The sequence below is a fragment of the Somniosus microcephalus genome, chromosome 8, assembly GCF_052327205.1.
Source record: "Somniosus microcephalus isolate GS21.2 chromosome 8, FLI_Smic_1.0, whole genome shotgun sequence".
In the NCBI taxonomy this organism is placed as follows: domain Eukaryota; kingdom Metazoa; phylum Chordata; class Chondrichthyes; order Squaliformes; family Somniosidae; genus Somniosus; species Somniosus microcephalus.
The window spans coordinates 187,485,075-187,502,307 of record NC_140994.1 but is presented as its reverse complement, the minus strand read 5'-3'; positions in this window follow the sequence as shown (position 1 = coordinate 187,502,307).

Below are 17,233 nucleotides of genomic sequence, written 5' to 3'. Positions count from 1 at the left end.
CCCTCTCTCTCTCTCTCTCTCTCTCTCCTTCCCTCTCTGTCTCTCCTTCGGCCTCTCTCTCCTTCCCTCTCTCTGTCTCTCTCTCCTTCCCTCTCTCTCTCTCTCCTTCCCTCTCTCTCTCTCTCCTTCCCTCTCTCTCTCTCCTTCCCTCTCTCTCTCTCTCCTTCCTTCCCTCTATCTCTCCTCCCCTCTCCCTCTCCTTCCTTCCCTCTCTCTCTCCTTCCCTCTCTCTCTCCTTCCTTCCCTCTCTCTCTCCTTCTCTCTCCTTCCCTCTCTCTCTCCTTCTCTCTCCTTCCCCCTCTCTCTCCTTCTCTCTCCTTCCCTCTCTCTCTCTCCTTCTCTCTCCTTCCCTCTCTCTCTCTCTCCTTCCCTCTCTCTCTCCTTCCCTCTCTCTCTCTCTCCTTCCTTCCCTCTATCTCTCCTTCCCTCTCTCTCTCCTTCCTTCCCTCTCTCTCTCCTTCCCTCTCTCTCTCCTTCCTTCCCTCTCTCTCTGCTTCTCTCTCCTTCCCTCTCTCTCTCCTTCTCTCTCCTTCCCTCTCTCTCTCCTTCTCTCTCCTTTCCTCTCTCTCTCTCCTTCTCTCTCCTTCCCTCTCTCTCTCTGTCTCTCTCTCTCCTTCCCTCTCTCTCTCTCACACACTCCCAGTCTCTCTCTCTCTCTCTCTCTCTCTCCCCAGTCTCTCTCTGTAAAGTCTGTGGGTTGTGCAGTTAATAAATACACAGACTTCAGAAGTAACAAACAAACAGGTCTTTACTATTCGAAGGTCCGGGCGAATCTGCCCCAGCAATCATGCCACAACACTTATATACTGGTGTGGTCACTATCGGTATTACAGTATACAGAAGCCAAACAAATAGTGCCACCCGAAAGTAGTCCTCTTAAAGGTGAACGGTTACATTCAATAGTTCCCTTAAAGGTAGACAGGTACATACACTACAATCCTCCCTTTTTAGCTTATTACTTACTAAGTCCATAGTGAACATACATTCTAACATATATACAGGTTTATGTAAGACAGTTCATAGATTCAGTCTTTCCGGGGGTTTCCGGATTCTGTCAGGATAACGCCGCAGTGGTGTCCTCATTTCAGGCGGCTAGGAGGTGCTTCTGGCAAGGTCGATTCGGCTTGAAAAGCCGTGTCAGGTTCAGCTGACTCCAGTATCACTAGATCGGAAGTAGGTGTTCTGGGTATCTCAGTTTCAACATTACCTGGATAAGGTGATGAAGTCGGTGGCCCATTTGTGGCGGACCCTATGATTTGGTCAACATGGCGCCTTATTATATTGTCTCCAATGTCCACGGTGTACATCAATGGCCCCAGCCTTTTCCCAATAGTTCCAGGCTGCCACTTCTCAGTACGGTAGTCCCGGGCCAAAACTCGTTGACCGATCTGGAAAGATCTAGTGACCCTGTCGTTCATGCCCTGGAATTGCCGGTTCTCTACGTCTCTTCTGACGTTTGGTTTTAGTAAATCCAGCCGGCATCTTAGGCGTCTATTACAGAACATCATTGCGGGAGTTTGATTTGTGACCGCATGTGTCGCATTTCGGTATGCCAACAAAAAGCTATCCACCTTATGTTGCAGACTTATATTTTCATTACTCATGGCCTTTACGGCCTTCTTGAAGGTCTGGACAAACCTTTCAGCCAATCCATTGGAGGCGGGACGGTATGGGGCTGACGTGTAATGTTTAACCCCATTGCTCTTTAAGAATTTCTTGAATTCTTCGGACACAAATTGTGGTCCATTATCAGAACAGATCTGTTCCGGCAGGCCATTCCGAGCAAACATAGTCCTTAACACTGCGATGGTTTTTTCCGTCGTGGTGGTGGTCATCTTAATTACTTCCGGCCACTTGGAGTGGGCTCCACCGCTATTAGAAACATCAAGTCCATAAATGGACCAGCAAAGTCGATGTGTACTCTTTGCCAAGGCGATGAGGGCCACTCCCATGGATGCAGAGGAGCCTGGGGTGGCGCGTTCTGAACCCTCTGACATCCTAGGCAGTTCTTCGTGATCTCCTCTATGTCTCTATCAATGCCTGGCCACCACACAAACGCTCTTGCTAGATTTTTCATCTTTACTCCCCCCAGATGTCCTTCGTGCAGCTCCTTTAGCACCTTCTTTTGGAGTTTGGGTGGAATCACCACTCTAGATCCACACATCAGGGTTCCTCGACACACTGACAGTTGTTCTTTCCTCTGTGCAAATGCTTGCAGTGTTGGTTCGCTCTGTGCTGGCCATCCCTCCACCGTTACATCATAGACTCGTGAAAGAGTCGGGTCATTCCTTGTCTCATTCTCAATCATTGAGTTTGTTATCGGTAGACACTCCACTATGGATGAGTGGAACAACTCTACTGGGTCCACTATACTCGCTTCTTCTACCATCGACAATGGCAAGCGTGACAACCCATCAGCATTTCCATGCTGCTTAGACCTTTTGTACTCAATTTCGTATTGGTGTGCCCCAAGTAACACGGACCACCTTTGTAACCTTTGTGCTGTCATGGTGGAAACGGCCTTATTTGGGTTGAATATGGACACCAACGGCTGGTGGTCTGTCAGCAATGTGAACTTTTTACATTGTAGGTAATGGTTGAATTTCTTCACGCCCCACACAAGACTGAGGGCCTCCCTATCTATTTGGGCGTAATTTCGCTCCGCGGGTGTCAATGATCGGGATGCGAAAGCCACTGGCCTTTCCGAGCCATTTGGTAGCCTGTGCGAGAGTACTGCCCCAATTCCGTACGGGGAAGCATCGCAAGCTAGACGAAGGGGTAATGCTGGGTTGAAATGAGCCAACACTTCTTCAGAGGTAATCAACTCCTTGCTTCTGCGAAAAGCCTTTTTGCATTCTTCACTCCACTTCCATGGTGTTTCTTTCCGCAACAGGTCATTCAGCGGATGCAGTACCGTGGATAAATTTGGCAGAAACTTGTGATAGTAATTAATCAACCCCAAGAATGATCTTAACTGTGATACGTTTCCTGGAGCGGGGGCCTTCACAACCGCTTCTATCTTTTCGGGTGACTTATGCAGTCCCTCTCGGTCAATGACATGACCGCAGTATGAGATCCGTTTTTGGAAGAACTCACACTTCTTGCGATTAACCCGAAGGCCATACTCCTTCAACCTGGTGAGTACCAGTTTCAAATTCGTGAGGTGTTCTTCCTCATCTTTTCCCGTGATTAAAATGTCATCTAAGTAGCACTGCGTGCTTGGAATTCCTTGTAACACCTGTTCCATGGCCCTCTGCCAAATTGCTGGCGCCGAAGCTACCCCAAAGACCAGTCTATTGTAGCGATACAAGCCTCTGTGAGTGTTGATGGTGAGGTACTGGCGTGACTCTTCCTCGACCTCCATCTGTAGATATGCTTGAGCCAATCTATTTTCGTGAAATGTTTCCCTCCAGCCAACGAAGCAAAGATATCTTCAATCCGCGGAAGCGGGTATTGTACCGTGTGAAGCACCGGATTCACAATAATCTTGAAATCTCCGCAGATACGGACCTTCCCCGGTCCCCCTGGCTTATTACTCGGTGAGGACTTCATGACGGGAACAATGGGCGTGGCCCACTCACTCCAGTCCACTTTTGACAGAACCCCTGATCATTCAAGTTCTTCCAGTTCTGCCTCCACAGCTGGTCGTATTGCGTTAGGTACTGATCTGGCCTTAAAAAACTTTGGGCTTGCATTTTCTGCAATCTTAACCTTTGCTTTAATACCTCGCAGCGTTCCCAGTCCTTGCTGGAATACCTCCTTAGCTTCGTCCAATATTCTGGACAACCGTTCAGGTTTGACATCCTCTTTTTCGGAATCCACCGTCATGGTGTTTAGTGACTGCCAGTCCAATTTTATTTTTCGGATCCACTCCCGTCCCAGAAGTGGTGGCCCTCCCTCAGGCAATACATACAGGTCCAACCGGTGATGATCTTTATCCTTGTATCTCACCTTGACTTCTATCATTCCGATGGGGAATACTTTGTGCCCCGTGTATGTCTGTAGTACTAGTTCTGTATCCCGTAGTGGAATATGCTTGAAAAATTTCTTATAGTCATGCTTATTCATGACCGTCAACGCCGATCCGGTGTCCACTTCCATTTTTACTTGGACCTTTGCAATCTGTAGCGTTATCTAGATAGTTTGTCGGTCAGCTTCATTGCTCACGTTGTGAATTCTCAGACTGTCCAGTCCTTTGTGAGACCGACTTCTGTTCCCTCAGACTCTTCTTAGTCACCTCTTGTACCTTTCCGTACCATTTTTGTGGTGACTTCTTATTGTTGTACGTTGCTCCTGACCGGCATACCTTAGCTATGTGCCCGATCTTGCCACATTTCCTGCATTCTTGGTTTTTACCCCAGCATTGATTCTGGCCGTGTGTTGTCTTCCCACAACGGTAGCATTTTGTTGTGCTCGAAGTGATTTGGTCCACCCCTAGTGCCGCCGCCTTTAGCTGCATTTCCGCCGTTCCTTTCGCTGCGGCTTCATGCGATGCAGCTATGAGGACAGCCCTGTCCAGTGTGAGGTCATTTTCTTCCAGTAGTCGCTTCTGCGTTCCTTCTTTGGACAATCCGCATAGGAACTTGTCACGCAGTGCCTCTGTCAGATTCCCTCCAAACTGGCAGTATTTCGCTATCCTAAGCAGTTCGACCAAGTATTCCGCATTGCTCTCGCCTTTCCTCTGCGTTCTTGCATAGAATTTGAATCGTTCAGCCAGCATCAACGGTGTGGGGTTCAAGTGATCCTTCAGCACTGCTACAATATCATCGAAGGTCTGATCTGCCGGTTTAGTTGGTGAGAGAAGATTCTTCAACACCCCGAATGTTTTCGCACCCATCATGTTAAGTAAGGTTAAAGCTTTTTCCTCCTTAGCTAATTTTGTTAGCCTTACAATGTATCTCAATACGTTCTACGTACGTGGCCCAGTCTTCTATCTCCGAATTGAACTCGTTGATGTCCGCCCGCTTAGGCATCTTTCTTTCCTTGGGTACAACACAAGTAGTTCTTCAAGTATTCTTATTTATTTGTTTATTTCTAAGATGGCGGGTTTCCCGCGAAAATGGCGGTTTCCCGCTCTTTCCTTCTCGCCCCGCCCACTTCAATCGTCTTCCCCGCCTAATGGCGGCTTCCCGTGTTTCTTCCCTGGTGAAGGGGTACGCTTTCCCCACAGCGGACAGGTTCAGCCGCTGGGCTGGCTTCCGCACAGCTCCCCTTACTCGGCTCTGTCTTTTCCTCCCGCCCACACGGCTCTACCGGCGCTGGGTACACCCCGTTAACGGAGGACAGTTCAGCCGCTGGACTGGCTCTCGCGCAGTCTCTCACCCCGTTTTCGGCTGTGTCTCTCTCCCACTCCTGCACGTTCGGTCTTGCCGGCTCTGAGTACCCCGTTGGTGGAGAACAGCTCAGCCGCTGGACTGGCTCCTCGCAGTCTCTCTCTCCGCACCCGGCTCTCACCCGCACGGTTCCCGTTCACCTCCCCAGCCCTCTCGCAGACCGGTGTTACCCTCCCCGGCTGCGGCTGGGTTTCTCTTCCCGCGCCTACTTGCAGGCTCAGCGCTTCGTGGCTGCGGTCGCTGCCCGGAGTTTTCCCGCCGATCGCGGTCCGGCTGTCACCCGACGCCGTTGGACCCGACTTTTGGCCGGCACAGCTCCCCCTCGACCGAGGTCGAGTGCTCTGCCCTTATCCTCCGGATACTTCTACACCTTCCCCTACTCACAGTCTCTTCGGCCGCCTTGTTTCTTGCTGGTCGGCTCACTCCGCACCGTGGCAGAAGGGTAGTCAGTGCCTGTTGCTGATACAGCTTTTGTTGTTAGTCTTCCTGCTTTCTGTTGTTGCAGCCTCGTGTTTTCTTTTGGTAGCACGACGAGGGCGGTTGTCTCTCTTCAACGCTCTTCGTTGCTTTTGGTAGTCTTGCCGCAGGGTACGATCGGACTCGTCGCCACTGTAAAGTCTGTGGGTTGTGCAGTTAATAAATACACAGACTTCAGAAGTAACAAACAAACAGGTCTTTACTATTCGAAGGTCCGGGCGAATCTGCCCCAGCAATCATGCCACAACACTTATATACTGGTGTGGTCACTATCGGTATTACAGTATACAGAAGCCAAACAAATAGTGCCACCCGAAAGTAGTCCTCTTAAAGGTGAATGGTTACATTCAATAGTTCCTTTAAAGGTAGACGGGTACATACACTACACTCTCTCTCTCTCTCTCTCTCTCCCCCAGTCTCTTTCTCTCTCTCTCCCCAGTCTCTCTCTCTCCCCAGTCTCTCTCTCTCCCCAGTCTCTCTCTCTCCCCCAGTCTCTCTCTCTCCCCCAGTTTCTCTCTCTCCCCCCAGTCTCTCTCTCCCCCAGTCTCTCTCTCTCCCCCAGTCTCTCTCTCTCCCCCAGTTTCTCTCTCTCCCCCAGTCTCTCTCTCTCCCTCAGTCTCTCTCTCTCCCTCAGTCTCTCTCTCTCCCCAGTCTTTCTCTCTCCCCCCAGTCTTTCTCTCTCCCCCAGTCTTTCTCTCTCCCCAGTCTCTCTCTCTCCCCCAGTCTCTCTCTCTCCCCCAGTCTCTCTCTCTCCCCCAGTCTCTCTCTCTTCCCCAGTCTCTCTCTCTCCCCCAGTCTCTCTCTCTCCCTCAGTCTCTCTCTCTCCCTCAGTCTCTCTCTCTCCCCCAGTCTCTCTCTCTCCCCAGTCTTTCTCTCTCCCCCAGTCTTTCTCTCTCCCCCAGTCTCTCTCTCTCCCCAGTCTCTCTCTCTCCCCCAGTCTCTCTCTCTCCCCCAGTCTCTCTCTCTCTCTTTCCCCCAGTCTCTCTCTCTCCCCCAGTCTCTCTCTCTCTCCCCCAGTCTCTCTCTCTCCCCCAGTCTCTCTCTCTCCCCAGTCTCTGTCTCTCTCCCCAGTCTCTCTCTCTCCCCCAGTCTCTCTCTCTCCCCCCAGTCTCTCTCTCTCCCCCAGTCTCTCTCTCTCCCGCAGTCTCTCTCTCTCCCCCAGACTCTCTCTCTCCCCCAGTCTCTCTCTCTCCCCCAGTCTCTCTCTCTCCCCCAGTCTCTCTCTCTCCCCCCAGTCTCTCTCTGCTCCCCAGTCTCTCTCTGCCCCCCAGTCTCTCTCTGCCCCCCAGTCTCTCTGCCCCCCAGGCTCTCTTCCCCCAGGCTCTCTGCCCCCCAGTTTCTCTCTGCCTGCCAGTCTCTCTCTGCCCCCAGTCTCTCTCCTGCCCCCAGTCTCTTTCTCTTCTCCCCCCAATCTCTCTCGCACTCTCTCTTCCCCCACTCGCTCTCTCTCTTCCCCCACTCGCTCTCTCTCTTCCCCCCACTCGCTCTCTCTCTTCCCCCACTTGCTCTCTCTCTTTCTCCCACTCGCTCTCTCTCTTTCCCCCACTCGCTCTCTCTCTTCCCCCCACTTGCTCTCTCTTTTCCCCCCAATCGCTCTCTCTCTTCCCCCCCACATGCTCTCTCTCTTCCCCCCACTCGCTCTCTCTCTTCCCCCACTCGCTCTCTCTCTTCCCCTCACTCGCTCTCTCTCTTCCCCCCACTCGCTCTCTCTCTTCCCCCACTCGCCCTCTTTCTTCCCCCCACTCACCCTTTCTCTTCCCCCCACTCGCTCTCTCTCTTCCCCCCACTCGCTCTCTCTCTTCCCCCCACTCGCTCTCTCTCTTCCCCCCCACTCGCTCTCTCTCTTCCCCCCCACTCGCTCTCTCTCTTCCCCCCACTTGCCCTCTCTCTTCCCGCCACTCGCCCTCTCTCTTCCCCCCACTCGCTCTCTCTCTTCCCCCACTCGCACTCTCGCTTCCCCCGCTTGCTCTCTCTCTCTCTCTTCCAACAACAACATGCCCTCAAAAAAGCCTCGGCACCGCCGGGCACCCCCAGCTAGTCTATATATATATAATTGCTCTTCTGTCTGTCTGTCTGTCTGTTTGTCCTCTATACATTCAAAAGTTATAGAGCATACCTACACATGTGTTACATCAAAAGAAAGCTTACGATTCCGGAACGGTCATAAGCGTATTTACTTTTCGGTGAGACAAAAATTGTGCCGATGGTGTAGGGGTTGCAAAATTTCCCCTATTTTCCCTGAAGATTTGAAAATATTGGTCCACATCGTGGACGAAGAATTGGGTGATGGGACCCTGTCTACAATGTTTTAAAAATGTGCCAGAACCGCAAAAGACTGTTCGGAGATGGAAAGAACGTGTACAACACGGGAGTCGTGGAGCTCTGTGGAAAATATTCACACATCCGAAGACAGTACTTTATTAATATATTGTTCCCTGGAGTTTGGGCAATCACACAAGGTTTTAAAATGGCCACAGAAAGCATTGGCCAAGACCCGTGGGGTTTGGAAAGCCTGTACAGCTTGTAATGTTGTCTGTGTGAAAAAGTGAGCGGATACAGGGGCTGTGAGTCAGACCTGCCAATCAAAGGGAGGTTTCCTTCAGAAGCACTTGAAGTTGTTTATTTACATAAGAGATTAGCCCACTTGAGAATTGACGGCAAGACAATCGATTTGAAACTGCTATTTTGACACAGCCATTCAGAACAACTCAGACACACAATGAGAGACTAAAACCCTGGAATGGACTTTTGAAAGGCTACAGTTTAAGCAATGAATGGGTTTTATAAATCACCCAGCATTGGACTTTCGGGCTGTTGCATTTCTCTTTTGTTTTAGCCCAGATGTACTCCGGAAGTGGGCGGGAACATTTCGGCTCCATAGTGCAGACACACTACCCAGTCCAACCACTTTGAGTTAGCCAATCACAGCTTTTCTCTTGTGAATTGGAACTTCTTGGGCGCGAATTTCTCAGACAGGCAAACAGCAGAGGGGGGAGGGGGCTCACAAGGTATATATGATAGCTGCTGAGAAGCTATCGCTCTCTCTTTACTTCCTGGGACCACAGGTGAGCCTCTCTCTCTCTCTCTCTCACTTCGCTGGACCACATGTGAGCAGAGTTTCTGACTCCTCAGCAAAGCAATCTAGTAAGGAGTTAGGGGATGGTAATTGAGGGGATATTGCTCAGATTGTTTAATGAACATTGTAGCTACTTACCCCTCGTTTTTGCCGTCTGTTTTCCCCCATTTAAGCAATTTTACTGTAATTACTGTGCTCATGTGGAATGGTTTAATATTTGATTATAGTTTCTTTAGTTTAATAAATGTTTGACTTTCTCCCATCAAAACCACATGTTCGTTTTAATATATCATTAATTATAAGCCCTCTTGTCAGAACTGGAAGGTAGGGTAGCGATTCGAAACCGCTGTTTGAAAATTGGTTTATTGGAAATTGGTCAGAGTGCAGGCAAAACTGCCTGACCAGGTAAATTACCTTAAATCAGTTAAAAGAAGCCCCCCCTTACAGACGGTATCAAAAAACGTTCAAAATTCCGCTCATTATCCCCTCATTAGCATTGAGTGACGTGAAGGTTGACCAATCGTACAGTCGAGCGACCTGACGGTCGACCAATCGCTGCGTCACGGGGGCGGGATCATTGCGTGTGCAGGCAGGCCATCCCACAGTTGAGTGACGTGATGATTGACCAATCCTACAGTTCAGTGACCTGACGGTTGACCAATCGGTGCGTATGTGGGCGGGCCTTATCATTCTGAACCGAGGTGAGTGTCAGCCATCTTGATTCATAAGTTTATTTTTTTCCCCACTTTCTGTACGTGTGGAGGGGATTTTATCCACCACAAATTTGGTACTTAGGAGCCCAACTAACTCATTATATAATTTGTGTGCAATAAATGAGTCCATTATCTGTTTCATTTCTCCAGGTCTGCTGTCTGTAGGCCTCAGGCCTGGGCCTCTCCTGCCCAGCCATGCTCGAGCTAGGTAATTGTCCCACGGCTTGTGGTAAGCTCCTCCCCCGCCTCACCCCCGCACCAGTCCCCCCCGTCACGTTACCCGGGACAACGGCGTCGGCCGCGAGGGACATGGGACAGGCACAGGGTGGGCGCGCAGCAGGCGACACACAGAAGTCCGAGGCACAGAGCGCAGGAAGCCAGCAGGTGAGATGCGGCGTCTCTCTCTCTTTCCCGCTCGGCGGTCTTGAAGCCGGTTCGGGCGGGGAGGCGGGGCTCTCGGGAGAGCGGTGGGCGGAGCTCGGGAGTGCGGGGCCAGGCAGCCGGGTCTCGGGAGTGCGGGGCGGGGTGGCCGGGGCTCGGGAGGGCGGGGGCTCAGAAGGGGAGGAAGGGTTACCCCGGCAACCGGGCCTAGCCGTCTCTCACAGCTTCAAGCCAGCTCATGCCTGTTCCCGGGGCATGGCTCCATTTGAGCCCGCGGGCCACTCGCCCTCTCTCTCTCTCATTCCCGCTGTGTCTCTCTCTCCTCCCCCCTCTCCCCCCTCCCCACATTCTCTCGCCCCTCTCCCCCGCTTCTCTCCCCCCTTCTCTACCCCCTCCCCCCGTTCTCTCCCCCCTCCCCCTTCTCTCCCCCTCCCCCTTTCTCTCCCCCCCACTCCCCCCTCTCTCCCCCTCCCCCCCAAACTCCCTCCCCCTCACCCCTCCCCCTCCCCCCCTCCTCCCCCTCCCTCCCTCCCTCACCCCCTCCCAGTCGCTCTCTCTCTTCCCCCAGTCGCTCTCTGTCTTCCCCCCAGTCGCTCTCTCTCTTCCCCCCAGTCGCTCTCTCTCTTCCCCCCAGTCACTCTCTCTCATCCCCCCAGTCGCTCTCTCTCATCCCCCCAGTCGCTCTCTCTCATCCCCCAGTCGCTCTCTCTCTTCCCCCCAGTCGCTCTCTCTCTTCCCCCCTGTCGCTCTCTCTCTTCCCCCAGTCGCTCTCTCTCTTCCCCCCCAGTCGCTCTCTCTTTTCCCCCCAGTCGTTCTCTCTCATCCCCCAGTCGCTCTCTCTCATCCCCCCAGTCGCTCTCTCTCTTCCCCCCAGTCGCACTCTCTCATCCCCCCAGTCGCTCTCTCTCATCCCCCCAGTCGCTCACTCTCTTCCCCCAAGTCGCTCGCTCTGTTCCCCCAGTCGCTCTCTCTCCCAGTCGCTCTCTCTCTTCCCCCCGTCTCTCGCTCTCTCTCTTCCCCAACCCTCACTCCCCCCCTCCCCCCCTCACCTCTCCACCCTCTCCCATCTCCCCCCTCCCGCTCCACCCCACTCCCCCTCCCCCCACTCCTACTCCCCCTCCCCCCCTCTCCCACTCCCCCCCTCTCCCCCTCCTCCCGCTCGCTCTCTCTCTTCCCCCCACTCGCTCTCTCTCTTCCCCCAGTCGCTCTCTCTCTTCCCCCACCCCCTCTCTCTCCCCCCTTCCCCCTCTCCCCCCTCCCCTCTCCCCTCTCCCCCTCCTGCTCCACCCCACTCCCCATCCCCCCAGTCCCAATCACCCGCCCCCCTCCCCCTCCCACCTCTCCCCTCCTCCCACTTACTCTCTCTCTTCCCCCATCACTCTCTCTTCCCCTCACTCGCTCTCTCTCTTCCCACCACTCGCTCTCTCTCTTCCCCCCACTCGCTCTCTGTCTTCCCCCACTCGCTCTCTCTCTTCGCCCACCAGTCGCTCTCTCACTTCCCCGCAGTCGCTCTATCTCTTCCCCGCAGTCGCACTCTCTCTTCCCCCAGTCGCTCTCTCTCTTCCCCCCAGTCGCTCTCTCTCTTCCCCCCAGTCGCTCTCTCTCTTCCCCCAGTCGCTCTCTCTCTTCCCCCAGTTGCTCTCTCTCTTCCCCCCATTCGCTCTCTCTCTTCCCCCAGTCGTTCTCTCTCTTCCCCCCAGTCGTTCTCCTCCTCTTCCCCCCAGTCGCTCTCTCTCTTCCCCCAGTCGCTCTCTCTCTTCCCCCCAGTCGCTCTCTCTCTTCCCCCCAGTCGCTCTCTCTCTTCCCCAAGTCGCTCACTCTCTTCCCCGTCTCTTGCTCTCTCTCTTCCCCACCCCCTCTCTCTCCCCCCTCCCCTCCCCCCACTACCGCTCCCCCCACTCCCACTACCCCTCCCCCTCCCCCTGCCCCCACTCCCCCTCCCCCCCCACTCCCACTACCCCTCCCCCTCCCCCTGCCCCCACTCCCCCTCCCCCCACTTTTCCTCCCCCCACTCCAACTCCCCCTCCCCCCACTCCCCCCTACTCCCACCCACTCTCTCTCTTCCCCCATCACTCTCTCTCTTCCCCCCACTCGCTCTCTCTCTCTTCCCCCCACTCGCTCTCACTCTGCCCCCCACTCGCTCTCTCTCTTCCCCCCAGTCGCTCTCTCTCTTCCCACCAGTCGCTCTCTCTCTTCCCCCCAGTCGCTCTCTCTCTTCCCCCCAGTCGCTCTCTCTCTTCCCCCCATTCGCTTTCTCTCTTCCCCCCAGTCGCTCTCTCTCTTCCCACCAGTCGCTCTCTCTCTTCCCCCCAGTCGAGCTCTCTCTTCCCCCAGTCGCTCTCTCTCTAACCCCCAGTCGCTCTCTCTCTACCCCCCAGTCGCTCTCTCTCTACACCCCAGTCGCTCTCTCTCTACCACCCAGTCGCTCTCTCTCTTCCCCCCAGTCGCTCCCTCTTCCCCCCGTCGCTCTCTCTCTTTCCCCATCGCTCTCTCTTCCCCCCAGTCGCTCTCTCTTCCCCCCAGTCGCTCTCTCTCTTCCCCCCAGTCGCTCTCTCTCTTCCCCCCAGTCGGCCTCTCTCTTCCCCCCAGTCATCTCTCTCCCTTCCCCCCAGTCGCTCTCTCTCTTCCACCAGTCGCTTTCTCTCTTCCCCCCAGTCGCTCTCTCTCTTCCCCCCAGTCGCTCTCTCTCTTCCCCCCAGTCGCTCTCTCTCATCCCCCCAGTCGCTCGCTCTCTTCCCCCCAGTCGCTCTCTCTCTTCCCCCCAGTCTCTCTCTCTCTTCCCCCCAGTCGCTCTCTCTCTTCCCCCCAGTCGCTCTCTCTCTTCCCCCCAGTCGCTATCTTTCTTCCCCCAGTTGCTCTCTCTCTTCCCCCAGTCGCTCTCTCTCTTCCCCCCGAGTCTCGCTCTCTCTCTTCAACCTCCCCCTCTCTCTCCCCCCTCCCCCACATCCACTCCCCCTCCCCGCCACACCTCCTCCCCCCACTCGCACTCCCCCACCCCACTCCCCCTTCCACTCCCCCCACTCCCCCCAACTCCCCCTCCTCCCCACTCGCTCTCTCTCTTCCCCCCATCGCTCTCTCTCATCCCCCCAGTCGCTCTCTCTCATCCCCCCAGTCGCTCTCACACTCATCCCCCCAGTCGCTCTCTCTCTTCCCCCCAGTCGCTCTCTCTCTTCCCCCCCAGTCGCTCTCTCTCTTCCCCCAGTCGCTCTCTCTCTTCCCCCAGTCACTCTCTCTTCCACCACCACCCCTCTCTCTCCCCCTCCCCCCTCTCCCCCCTCCCCCCCCTCCACCTCTCCCCCTCCTGCTCCACCCCACTCCCCCTCCCCCCAGTCCCACTCACCCTGCCCCCTCCCCCCTCCCACCTCTCCCCCTCCTCCCACTTACTCTCTCTCTTCCCCCCATCGCACTCTCTTCCCCTCACTCTCTCTCTCTCTTCCCCCCACTCGCTCTCTCTCTTCCCCCCCACTCGCTCTCTCTCTTCCCCCCACTCGCTCTCTCTCTTCCCCCCCAGTCGCTCTCTCTCTTCCCCGCAATCGCTCTATCTCTTCCCCGCAGTCGCTCTCTCTCATCCCCCCAGTCGCTCTCTCTTCCCCCCAGACGCTCTATCTCATCCCCCACAGTCGCTCTCTCTCTTCTCCCCGTCGCTCTCTCTCTTCCCCCCAGTCGCTCTCTCTCTTCCCCCCAGTCGCTCTCTCTCTTCCCCCCAGTCGCTCTCTCTCTTCCCCAAGTCGCTCACTCTCTTCCCCCGTCTCTTGCTCTCTCTCTTCCCCACCCCCTCTCTCTCCCCCCCTCCCCCCTCCCCCCACTACCGCTCCCCCCACTCCCACTACCCCTCCCCCTCCCCCTGCCCCCCACTCCCCCTCCCCCCACTTTTCCTCCCCCCACTCCAACTCCCCCTCCCCCCACTCCCCCTACTCCCACCCACTCTCTCTCTTCCCCCATCACTCTCTCTCTTCCCCCCACTCGCTCTCTCTCTCTTCCCCCCACTCGCTCTCACTCTGCCCCCCACTCGCTCTCTCTCTTCCCCCCAGTCGCTCTCTCTCTTCCCACCAGTCGCTCTCTCTCTTCCCCCAGTCGCTCTCTCTCTTCCCCCCAGTCGCTCTCTCTCTTCCCCCCCATTCGCTTTCTCTCTTCCCCCCAGTCGCTCTCTCTCTTCCCACCAGTCGCTCTCTCTCTTCCCCCCAGTCGAGCTCTCTCTTCCCCCAGTCGCTCTCTCTCTAACCCCCCAGTCGCTCTCTCTCTACCCCCCAGTCGCTCTCTCTCTACACCCCAGTCGCTCTCTCTCTACCACCCAGTCGCTCTCTCTCTTCCCCCCAGTCGCTCCCTCTTCCCCCCGTCGCTCTCTCTCTTTCCCCATCGCTCTCTCTTCCCCCCAGTCGCTCTCTCTTCCCCCCAGTCGCTCTCTCTCTTCCCCCCAGTCGCTCTCTCTCTTCCCCCCAGTCGGCCTCTCTCTTCCCCCCAGTCATCTCTCTCCCTTCTCCCCAGTCGCTCTCTCTCTTCCACCAGTCGCTTTCTCTCTTCCCCCCAGTCGCTCTCTCTCTTCCCCCCAGTCGCTCTCTCTCTTCCCCCCAGTCGCTCTCTCTCATCCCCCCAGTCGCTCGCTCTCTTCCCCCCAGTCGCTCTCTCTCTTCCCCCCAGTCTCTCTCTCTCTTCCCCCCAGTCGCTCTCTCTCTTCCCCCCAGTCGCTCTCTCTCTTCCCCCCAGTCGCTATCTTTCTTCCCCCAGTTGCTCTCTCTCTTCCCCCAGTCGCTCTCTCTCTTCCCCCCGAGTCTCGCTCTCTCTCTTCAACCTCCCCCTCTCTCTCCCCCCTCCCCCACATCCACTCCCCCTCCCCGCCACACCTCCTCCCCCCACTCGCACTCCCCCACCCCACTCCCCCTTCCACTCCCCCCACTCCCCCCAACTCCCCCCTCCTCCCACTCGCTCTCTCTCTTCCCCCCATCGCTCTCTCTCATCCCCCCAGTCGCTCTCTCTCATCCCCCCAGTCGCTCTCACTCATCCCCCCAGTCGCTCTCTCTCTTCCCCCCAGTCGCTCTCTCTCTTCCCCCCCAGTCGCTCTCTCTCTTCCCCCCAGTCGCTCTCTCTCTTCCCCCAGTCACTCTCTCTTCCACCACCCCCCTCTCTCTCCCCTCCCCCCTCTCCCCCCTCCCCCCCTCCACTCTCCCCCTCCTGCTCCACCCCACTCCCCCTCCCCCCAGTCCCACTCACCCTGCCCCCTCCCCCTCCCACCTCTCCCCCTCCTCCCACTTACTCTCTCTCTTCCCCCCATCGCACTCTCTTCCCCTCACTCTCTCTCTCTCTTCCCCCCACTCGCTCTCTCTCTTCCCCCCCACTCGCTCTCTCTCTTCCCCCCACTCGCTCTCTCTCTTCCCCCCCAGTCGCTCTCTCTCTTCCCCGCAATCGCTCTATCTCTTCCCCCGCAGTCGCTCTCTCTCATCCCCCCAGTCGCTCTCTCTTCCCCCCAGACGCTCTATCTCATCCCCCACAGTCGCTCTCTCTCTTCTCCCCGTCGCTCTCTCTCTTCCCCCCAGTTGCTCTCTCTCGTCCCCCCAGTCACTCTCTCTTCCCCCCAGTCGCTCTCTCTCTTCCCCCCAGTCGCTCTCTCTCTTCCCCCCAGCTGCTCTCTCTCTTCCCCCAAGTCGCTCTCTCTATTCCCCCAGTCGCTCTCTCTCTTCCCCCCCAGTCGCTCTCTCTCTTCCCCCCAGTCGCTCTCTCTCTTCCCCCCAGTCGCTCTCTCTCTTCCCCAAGTCGCTCACTCTCTTCCCCCCGTCTCTCGCTCTCTCTCTTCCCCACCCCCTCTCTCTCCCCCCTCCCCCTCCCCCCACTACCCCTCCCCCCACTCCCACTACCCCTCCCCCTCCCCCTGCCCCCACTCCCCCTCCCCCCACTTTTCCTCCCCCCACTCCAACACTCCCTCCCCCCACTCCCCCTCCTCCCACTCACTCTCTCTCTTCCCCCATCACTCTCTCTCTTCCCCCCACTCGCTCTCTCTCTCTCTTCCCCCCACTCGCTCTCACTCTGCCCCCCACTCGCTCTCTCTCTTCCCCCCAGTCGCTCTCTCTCTTCCCACCAGTCGCTCTCTCTTCCCCCCAGTCGCTCTCTCTCTTCCCCCCAGTCGCTCTCTCTCTTCCCCCCATTCGCTTTCTCTCTTCCCCCAGTCGCTCTCTCTCTAACCCCCAGTCGCTCTCTCTCTACCCCCCAGTCGCTCTCTCTCTACACCCCAGTCGCTCTCTCTCTTCCCCCCAGTCGCTCTCTCTCTTCCCACCAGTCGCTCTCTCTCTTCCCCCCAGTCGAGCTCTCTCTTCCTCCAGTCGCTCTCTCTCTAACCCCCAGTCGCTCTCTCTCTACCCCCCAGTCGCTCTCTCTCTACACCCCAGTCGCTCTCTCTCTACCACCCAGTCGCTCTCTCTCTTCCCCCCCAGTCGCTCCCTCTACCCCCCGTCGCTCTCTCTCTTTCCCCATCGCTCTCTCTTCCCCCCAGTCGCTCTCTCTCTTCCCCCCAGTCGCTCTCTCTTCCCCCCAGTCGCTCTCTCTCTTCCCCCCAGTCGCTCTCTCTCTTCCCCCCAGTCGGCCTCTCTCTTCCCCCCAGTCATCTCTCTCCCTTCCCCCCAGTCGCTCTCTCTCTTCCACCAGTCGCTTTCTCTCTTCCCCCCAGTCGCTCTCTCTCTTCCCCCCAATCGCTCTCTCTCTTCCCCCCAGTCGCTCTCTCTCATCCCCCCAGTCGCTCGCTCTCTTCCCCCAGTCGCTCTCTCTCTTCCCCCCAGTCTCTCTCTCTCTTCCCCCCAGTCGCTCTCTCTCTTCCCCCCAGTCGCTCTCTCTCTTCCCCCCAGTCGCTATCTTTCTTCCCCCAGTTGCTCTCTCTCTTCCCCCAGTCGCTCTCTCTCTTCCCCCCGAGTTTCGCTCTCTCTCTTCAACCTCCCCCTCTCTCTCCCCCCTCCCCCACATCCACTCCCCCTCCCCGCCACACCTCCTCCCCCCACTCGCACTCCCCCACCCCCACTCCCCCTTCCACTCCCCCCAACTCCCCCTCCTCCCACTCGCTCTCTCTCTTCCCCCCATCGCTCTCTCTCATCCCCCCAGTCGCTCTCTCTCATCCCCCAGTCGCTCTCTCTCATCCCCCCAGTCGCTCTCTCTCTTCCCCCCAGTCGCTCTCTCTCTTCCCCCCCAGTCGCTCTCTCTCTTCCCCCCCAGTCGCTCTCTCTCTTCCCCCAGTCACTCTCTCTTCCACCACCCCCTCTCTCTCTGCTCCACCC